The sequence below is a fragment of the Tribolium castaneum genome, chromosome 5 (genome assembly GCF_031307605.1).
Source record: "Tribolium castaneum strain GA2 chromosome 5, icTriCast1.1, whole genome shotgun sequence".
NCBI classification, from domain to species: Eukaryota; Metazoa; Arthropoda; class Insecta; order Coleoptera; family Tenebrionidae; genus Tribolium; species Tribolium castaneum.
This window is the reverse complement of record NC_087398.1, coordinates 10,761,032-10,770,825: the sequence shown is the minus strand read 5'-3', so window position 1 is coordinate 10,770,825 and position 9,794 is coordinate 10,761,032. Positions and strand designations below refer to the sequence as shown.

Here is a 9,794-nt window from a genome sequence, read left to right as displayed (position 1 = left end):
AAGAGAAAATTATTACGTGGCAATAAATTGTTGGAGTGTTTGATTTTATTTATAGTTACTGTATTTAAAAGAGTCACTCAAACTATGACTTTTCAACACCGTATTTAGAGCCGGTGTACACAACATTTATACCGCAATTAAATTTTAACGAATTATTGGTTTGTGAAATAAATAAATAAATACGACACAACAATAAAATGGACGTACCTGTGTTTCGCTTCCACGTTGGCTACCGTTTGTAGCATAAAAAATAATAATAATAAAAAAGAAACCAAAAAAAATGTTTCTTTGCATTAAATTTTGAAGCCACTTTCATTCATTGACATTAAAAGCAAAATTATTACGTGGCAATAAATTGTTTGAGTGTTTGATTTTGTTTATAGTTGCTGTATTTAAAATGAGTCACTCAAACTTTGACTTTTCAACACCGTATTTAGAGCCGGTGTACACAACATTTTAACCGCAATTAAATTTTAACGAATTATTGGTTGTGAAATAAATAAATAAATACGACACAAAAATAAAATGGACGTACCTGTGTTTCGCTTCCACGTTGGCTACCGTTTGTAGCATAAAAAATAATAATAATAAAAAAGAAACCAAAAAAAAATGTTTCTTTGCATTAAATTTTGAAGCCACTTTCATTCATTGAAATTAAAGAGAAAATTATTACGTGGCAATAAATTGTTGGAGTGTTTGATTTTATTTATAGTTACTGTATTTAAAAGAGTCACTCAAACTATGACTTTTCAACACCGTATTTAGAGCCGGTGTACACAACATTTATACCGCAATTAAATTTTAACGAATTATTGGTTTGTGAAATAAATAAATAAATACGACACAACAATAAAATGGACGTACCTGTGTTTCGCTTCCACGTTGGCTACCGTTTGTAGCATAAAAAATAATAATAATAAAAAAGAAACCAAAAAAAAATGTTTCTTTGCATTAAATTTTGAAGCCACTTTCATTCATTGAAATTAAAGAGAAAATTATTACGTGGCAATAAATTGTTGGAGTGTTTGATTTTATTTATAGTTACTGTATTTAAAAGAGTCACTCAAACTATGACTTTTCAACACCGTATTTAGAGCCGGTGTACACAACATTTATACCGCAATTAAATTTTAACGAATTATTGGTTTGTGAAATAAATAAATAAATACGACACAACAATAAAATGGACGTACCTGTGTTTCGCTTCCACGTTGGCTACCGTTTGTAGCATAAAAAATAATAATAATAAAAAAGAAACCAAAAAAAATGTTTCTTTGCATTAAATTTTGAAGCCACTTTCATTCATTGAAATTAAAGAGAAAATTATTACGTGGCAATAAATTGTTTGAGTGTTTGATTTTATTTATAGTTACTGTATTTAAAAGAGTCACTCAAACTATGACTTTTCAACACCGTATTTAGAGCCGGTGTACACAACATTTTAACCGCAATTAAATTTTAACGAATTATTGGTTTGTGAAATAAATAAATAAATACGACACAACAATAAAATGGACGTACCTGTGTTTCGCTTCCACGTTGGCTACCGTTTGTAGCATAAAAAATAATAATAATAAAAAAGAAACCAAAAAAAAATGTTTCTTTGCATTAAATTTTGAGCAAGCCACTTTCATTCTTTGAAATTAAAGAGAAAATTATTACGTGGCAATAAATTGTTGGAGTGTTTGATTTTATTTATAGTTACTGTATTTAAAAGAGTCACTCAAACTATGACTTTTCAACACCGTATTTAGAGCCGGTGTACACAACATTTTAACCGCAATTAAATTTTAACGAATTATTGGTTTGTGAAATAAATAAATAAATACGACACAACAATAAAATGGACGTACCTGTGTTTCGCTTCCACGTTGGCTACCGTTTGTAGCATAAAAAATAATAATAATAAAAAAGAAACCAAAAAAAAATGTTTCTTTGCATTAAATTTTGAGCAAGCCACTTTCATTCTTTGAAATTAAAGAGAAAATTATTACGTGGCAATAAATTGTTTGAGTGTTTGATTTTATTTATAGTTACTGTATTTAAAAGAGTCACTCAAACTATGACTTTTCAACACCGTATTTAGAGCCGGTGTACACAACATTTTAACCGCAATTAAATTTTAACGAATTATTGGTTTGTGAAATAAATAAATAAATACGACACAACAATAAAATGGACGTACCTGTGTTTCGCTTCCACGTTGGCTACCGTTTGTAGCATAAAAAATAATAATAATAAAAAAGAAACCAAAAAAAAATGTTTCTTTGCATTAAATTTTGAGCAAGCCACTTTCATTCTTTGAAATTAAAGAGAAAATTATTACGTGGCAATAAATTGTTTGAGTGTTTGATTTTATTTATAGTTACTGTATTTAAAAGAGTCACTCAAACTATGACTTTTCAACACCGTATTTAGAGCCGGTGTACACAACATTTTAACCGCAATTAAATTTTAACGCATTATTGGTTTGTGAAATAAATAAATAAATACGACACAACAATAAAATGGACGTACCTGTGTTTCGCTTCCACGTTGGCTACCGTTTGTAGCATAAAAAATAATAATAATAAAAAAGAAACCAAAAAAAATGTTTCTTTGCATTAAATTTTGAAGCCACTTTCATTCATTGACATTAAAAGCAAAATTATTACGTGGCAATAAATTGTTTGAGTGTTTGATTTTGTTTATAGTTGCTGTATTTAAAATGAGTCACTCAAACTTTGACTTTTCAACACCGTATTTAGAGCCGGTGTACACAACATTTTAACCGCAATTAAATTTTAACGAATTATTGGTTGTGAAATAAATAAATAAATACGACACAAAAATAAAATGGACGTACCTGTGTTTCGCTTCCACGTTGGCTACCGTTTGTAGCATAAAAAATAATAATAATAAAAAAGAAACCAAAAAAAATGTTTCTTTGCATTAAATTTTGAAGCCACTTTCATTCATTGACATTAAAAGCAAAATTATTACGTGGCAATAAATTGTTTGAGTGTTTGATTTTGTTTATAGTTGCTGTATTTAAAATGAGTCACTCAAACTTTGACTTTTCAACACCGTATTTAGAGCCGGTGTACACAACATTTTAACCGCAATTAAATTTTAACGCATTATTGGTTTGTGAAATAAATAAATAAATACGACACAACAATAAAATGGACGTACCTGTGTTTCGCTTCCACGTTGGCTACCGTTTGTAGCATAAAAAATAATAATAATAAAAAAGAAACCAAAAAAAATGTTTCTTTGCATTAAATTTTGAAGCCACTTTCATTCATTGACATTAAAAGCAAAATTATTACGTGGCAATAAATTGTTTGAGTGTTTGATTTTGTTTATAGTTGCTGTATTTAAAATGAGTCACTCAAACTTTGACTTTTCAACACCGTATTTAGAGCCGGTGTACACAACATTTTAACCGCAATTAAATTTTAACGAATTATTGGTTGTGAAATAAATAAATAAATACGACACAAAAATAAAATGGACGTACCTGTGTTTCGCTTCCACGTTGGCTACCGTTTGTAGCATAAAAAATAATAATAATAAAAAAGAAACCAAAAAAAAATGTTTCTTTGCATTAAATTTTGAGCAAGCCACTTTCATTCTTTGAAATTAAAGAGAAAATTATTACGTGGCAATAAATTGTTTGAGTGTTTGATTTTATTTATAGTTACTGTATTTAAAAGAGTCACTCAAACTATGACTTTTCAACACCGTATTTAGAGCCGGTGTACACAACATTTATACCGCAATTAAATTTTAACGAATTATTGGTTTGTGAAATAAATAAATAAATACGACACAACAATAAAATGGACGTACCTGTGTTTCGCTTCCACGTTGGCTACCGTTTGTAGCATAAAAAATAATAATAATAAAAAAGAAACCAAAAAAAATGTTTCTTTGCATTAAATTTTGAAGCCACTTTCATTCATTGACATTAAAAGCAAAATTATTACGTGGCAATAAATTGTTTGAGTGTTTGATTTTGTTTATAGTTGCTGTATTTAAAATGAGTCACTCAATCTATGACTTTTCAACACCGTATTTAGAGCCGGTGTACACAACATTTATACCGCAATTAAATTTTAACGAATTATTGGTTTGTGAAATAAATAAATAAATACGACACAACAATAAAATGGACGTACCTGTGTTTCGCTTCCACGTTGGCTACCGTTTGTAGCATAAAAAATAATAATAATAAAAAAGAAACCAAAAAAAAATGTTTCTTTGCATTAAATTTTGAAGCCACTTTCATTCATTGAAATTAAAGAGAAAATTATTACGTGGCAATAAATTGTTTGAGTGTTTGATTTTATTTATAGTTACTGTATTTAAAAGAGTCACTCAAACTATGACTTTTCAACACCGTATTTAGAGCCGGTGTACACAACATTTTAACCGCAATTAAATTTTAACGAATTATTGGTTTGTGAAATAAATAAATAAATACGACACAACAATAAAATGGACGTACCTGTGTTTCGCTTCCACGTTGGCTACCGTTTGTAGCATAAAAAATAATAATAATAAAAAAGAAACCAAAAAAAAATGTTTCTTTGCATTAAATTTTGAGCAAGCCACTTTCATTCTTTGAAATTAAAGAGAAAATTATTACGTGGCAATAAATTGTTTGAGTGTTTGATTTTATTTATAGTTACTGTATTTAAAAGAGTCACTCAAACTATGACTTTTCAACACCGTATTTAGAGCCGGTGTACACAACATTTTAACCGCAATTAAATTTTAACGAATTATTGGTTTGTGAAATAAATAAATAAATACGACACAACAATAAAATGGACGTACCTGTGTTTCGCTTCCACGTTGGCTACCGTTTGTAGCATAAAAAATAATAATAATAAAAAAGAAACCAAAAAAAAATGTTTCTTTGCATTAAATTTTGAGCAAGCCACTTTCATTCTTTGAAATTAAAGAGAAAATTATTACGTGGCAATAAATTGTTGGAGTGTTTGATTTTATTTATAGTTACTGTATTTAAAAGAGTCACTCAAACTATGACTTTTCAACACCGTATTTAGAGCCGGTGTACACAACATTTATACCGCAATTAAATTTTAACGAATTATTGGTTTGTGAAATATATAAATAAATACGACACAACAATAAAATGGACGTACCTGTGTTTCGCTTCCACGTTGGCTACCGTTTGTAGCATAAAAAATAATAATAATAAAAAAGAAACCAAAAAAAAATGTTTCTTTGCATTAAATTTTGAAGCCACTTTCATTCACTGAAAGTAAAAAGAAAATTATTACGTGGCAATAAATTGTTTGAGTGTTTGATTTTATTTATAGTTACTGTATTTAAAAGAGTCACTCAAACTATGACTTTTCAACACCGTATTTAGAGCCGGTGTACACAACATTTTAACCGCAATTAAATTTTAACGAATTATTGGTTTGTGAAATAAATAAATAAATACGACACAACAATAAAATGGACGTACCTGTGTTTCGCTTCCACGTTGGCTACCGTTTGTAGCATAAAAAATAATAATAAAAAAGAAACCAAAAAAAAATGTTTCTTTGCATTAAATTTTGAGCAAGCCACTTTCATTCTTTGAAATTAAAGAGAAAATTATTACGTGGCAATAAATTGTTTGAGTGTTTGATTTTATTTATAGTTACTGTATTTAAAAGAGTCACTCAAACTATGACTTTTCAATACCGCATTTAAAAAATTAAAACGCACGTCTGCTACCGTTTGTAGCAAGACAATGAAAATAAATTAACCGCAAATGAAAAAAAAAAAATGCACTGACCTTAGTCTTCTGTTCCGATGCCATCTTCTTCTTAAACGAACCTACTGCAATAGAGGAAACAATGAAATTAGAACAATGTGTTCTTAAATTACTATGAAAATATTAAAGATTTGATTTAATTTTCTAAAAATAAATCACTGCAAACTTACCCTTTAATCCGGATTGTTTCCTCTTTAAAGTCCATCCCATTGGCACTAACACACACTACACTAACCGCGATCACCGAATTTAAAATTTAAACCGGAAAATTTAGATTTGCTTGAGCACACGTCCGTTCGCGACAACGGCAAGTAACAAACTGAATAGATTAAACGGAACGGCACAATAATTTAAATAAACCGCCCCTTGCGCTCCCGAAGTGACCCGTGCCACCGCTCGCTGTCGACTGATCCGCCTTCGCCGCCTGCGCCGCACACCTAACCTCGGCACACGTCACGGATGTGACGTCAATCAAGTCTAAAACAGTTCATCACCAGAAATATTCACTGGCCCAATCCGTCAAATTTAGAAACATTTAGACACAGAATTATTAAAAATAGAACAGTATTGATAAAGAAAAATTAATTATGATAAATGTATTTGTCTATAAACGTCTAAAATTATAAAAGTTTTGCATGCAGTTAATGGAAAAATAAAAATGCATGTTTTTGTTTAAACAGAAACTGGCAATGTGAAAATTAGTGGTATCGCAATGCGTATAGCCGCAAATTGTTTATTTGGTTTGTTTTGTTGAAAATTCGGTAGGTTCAAAAAGTAGGGTTATGTTATTACCTGGAAATGTCAGAATTTACACTTTTATGAATTTTGTTTCCATTTCTGCCCTTTCAGAGCGTTATGGCAGGATATTTAGGGCAGAAATATTTCCCTTGCATCAAAAATTTATGTGCTATTGCCAGATAGAGACAAAAGTAGGGTTAGGTTTTTATGCTCTTTTCTGAAGTGTTAAATTTCAACTTTAATGGATTTTGTGCGCTTTTCTGCACTTTTAGAGTGTTATTAATTATTATTGAATATGTTTAAAGGCAGACAAATCCACCTTGAGTCAACGACATAAACTTCAGTGAGATTGAAATGTATATAGGGCAAAAATAAACTTCTCGTGTCAAACATTTTAATGAAAAATCGTTTATAAAGGTCGTGTTAACGTGTGTGAAGTTTACCATGTAATAAAACATTAAGTACAACAACTTTTCTATAAAAGCATTTTGCAAAATTCTTATTCATTATTTTTACAATTTTTCTCCTTTCCTGTAATAACTGATTCGCCTTTCGGGGGCCATTCTGAATACTGTAATGAATTTTTAAAGATAAAGTTTGCAAAATTGGTAAATTTTAAAGAATCTTTAAAAATTCATTAAGGTTTCAAGGGGTGTTTGTCCGAACATGATTTTTTTACAGTCAAAGGCCTTATCGAAGGGCTTAATCTCCTGCAAAAATAAAAAAAATTACGGGATTAAATGGGGTGAAAAAAAATCAGTTTGCATTGCTTTAATATGAGAATAAAAAATGCAGAAATTAAATGCAGTTAAATTTTAATTTGTAATAGAAACACATTAGAATGGTCAGGAGATGTTCGGCAAATGTGATATGCAAGTCAACGCAACAGCTTATTGATGTTTTTTATAATGCTTTACCATTATTTTGATAATTTGCCTGGTGTGAACTGGGCTGTAGACAACGTGCTACAGTCCGGGACATTTCTATTTGGACATAAAAAATTTGAATTTTCTGACATTTATACGTGTATTCAGCGTCTGTGTGAACAAAAAATGTTCTCTCTCTCATTCTATGGTCCTTGAGCTTTAATAACAGGGACATTTTTTAAATTGGTAGCATTAGAAAATGACAGTAAACAGCTGACTGATGTAAACAATAACACAATAACAAAGGAAATGTTATAATTTTAATCTATATAACCAGTGGCTGCTTTAAAAGTATGTACTAACGGGATAATAACATATTTACGCAAGTATTTTTGAAGGTAGAAACATTACTTGTCATATAACAACTACTCAGATTATATGATGAGACGGGAATGGCACAATACAGAATTGCAGTCAGTGATTGTGATGGAGAAAGCTGCTGTGAAGTACTGACAGTACTGACTATCGCTGGTTGTACGATTTGTGCAATTTGTGATATATTTTGTGTGAAAAACTGGAAAAGAAAGTGCATCACTGCATAACCTCACTTATCGCAGTTTTGCACATTTTGATGATGGGAATTGCGGTTCAAGTAATTATGAGTTATAGATGGAGAGCCCTGTTTACTTCAAAGTAAGTTCACGACATTTACAGATACTTTCTTTATGTTTTTTGTCTTTTCTGGTGTAGAGGGTTAACTTTTCTATTTTCATATAAAATTCAAACCAAACGAAATCGAAAAGCTTAATATTGTCATGTTTTTTATTAATTATTAAAAAATTTATTTAAAAAATCACAGATAGTGTTTATAATTTGCAGCTGAAGCCTTTTGGGTCCACTTTGTTCGTTATTTCCTGGCAGCCACTCTTGTTTCAAGCAGAGTGGGTGTAAAGTTAAAAATAATCCCGTAAAATTGTTAATATAACTCCTTTGCACTGCCATGGGGTATTTGAAAACTTACGTTTAACAAATACGTCACAAAGTCTCAGCCATCGTCGAAAAACATAATAAGGGCTTTATAACAAGAAGCGCTTTCTGATTTTACTGTGGACGTGTGGAAGAATAGTGTGAAATATTGCGAAAAACCAACTTTTACTCTTGTTTACATTTTTGTACGTCTCTATCTGAGAGTAGTTTCTTGTATAAAAAATATAGCCTACTAATAAAGGAAATTAAAGTGTTTTTATTTCTGGGTTGCCCCCAATTCCACTTCGCCCTTGCCTGATAATCAAGACACTGATAATGAAATTGGTGTAAGTGCATCGAATACAAACGTGTTGAATAGATGAATAAAAGAGAGACAACTGCTTTTTTCAAAAAGGCCATTTCAAATTTATTCAAAAAGCACACCCCCATTGAAAAGGGTCCATTCACGATGAAGTTTGGCTTCCTGCATGACGTAGGTCTCGGACACCAATCTCGCTGTAAATGGTCTAAATTGGTCTTGCATCTCTAAGACATGGACTCACTGAGAGCGACTTCTGCAGTAGGCTTGAGACCTGCCTGCCTGTCTCGCAACAATCTCTGCATTATGATTCCAAATCATTCTATAAAACGCTGTCAATTACAAGCCATGTTATGAGGCATGAGGCCGTCTCAGTGTATGTCTTGTGGTGTACATTGAAACTGTTTCTTAAAGAACCCATTCACAATGAGATCTGCTTCGCTACATGCGGCGCGACAGGACTCAGACTAATCCTCAAAGACACAAAAAAAACTGACACAGTTTATCATTTTAAGCCATTGACAGCGTTTTCGAATGTTGGTGCAAAGACTTGTCGCGAGGCATGTTTTAGCCTTCCGCCAACGTCAGTCTGAGTGAAACCCTCTCAAAGTGATCTCAGCGAAAACCACTCACAATGAGATTGACCTATGAGGCCTATGTCGTGCCGCATGCAGCGAGATATGTCTCATTGTTAATGAAAATAGGGCCTTTTTTGTTGTTTAAAGTCGTTTTTTAAAACTTTTGTGGCAAATTTTACTGATGTGGCAGAGAGGGGGCATGCAATTGGAACATGACGAAGACTACCCTAAAAGGCACTTAGAGGCTTTTATGGCCTTTTTAATGCAAATTTCAACTTTAAACCTGACAGTCATACCAAGGTCAAACATAACCTCAACAGTAATCCAGCAACGGTACTTCAAAGCATTTGAAAGTTTCTCCATTTGTTTTTAAGTGTTCTAGTTGGTACATTTTGCTGTACTTTACTACAATAAAGAAATATTTAAATTTTTATTATTGTTTACATTTGTAATCTGTCAAACACATCAAACAACCAAGTTCCCTAAATTTGAGCTCTTATCTAGTTTTTGTGCTCTATATAGTCTCGCGTCAACGTATGCCCTATGAC

General features: G+C 31.3%; 1 long non-coding RNA gene across 1 annotated transcript; it reads left to right on the top strand.

Annotated features, from left to right (window-relative positions):
- The first annotated feature begins 7,475 nt into the window (after positions 1 to 7,475).
- LOC107397750 (uncharacterized) lies at positions 7,476 to 9,677 on the top strand. Its single transcript, XR_010334418.1, has 3 exons — positions 7,476 to 7,734; positions 7,782 to 8,076; positions 8,263 to 9,677. It is a non-coding gene; the product is annotated as an uncharacterized LOC107397750 (long non-coding RNA).
- Positions 9,678 to 9,794: the final 117 nt, after the last annotated feature.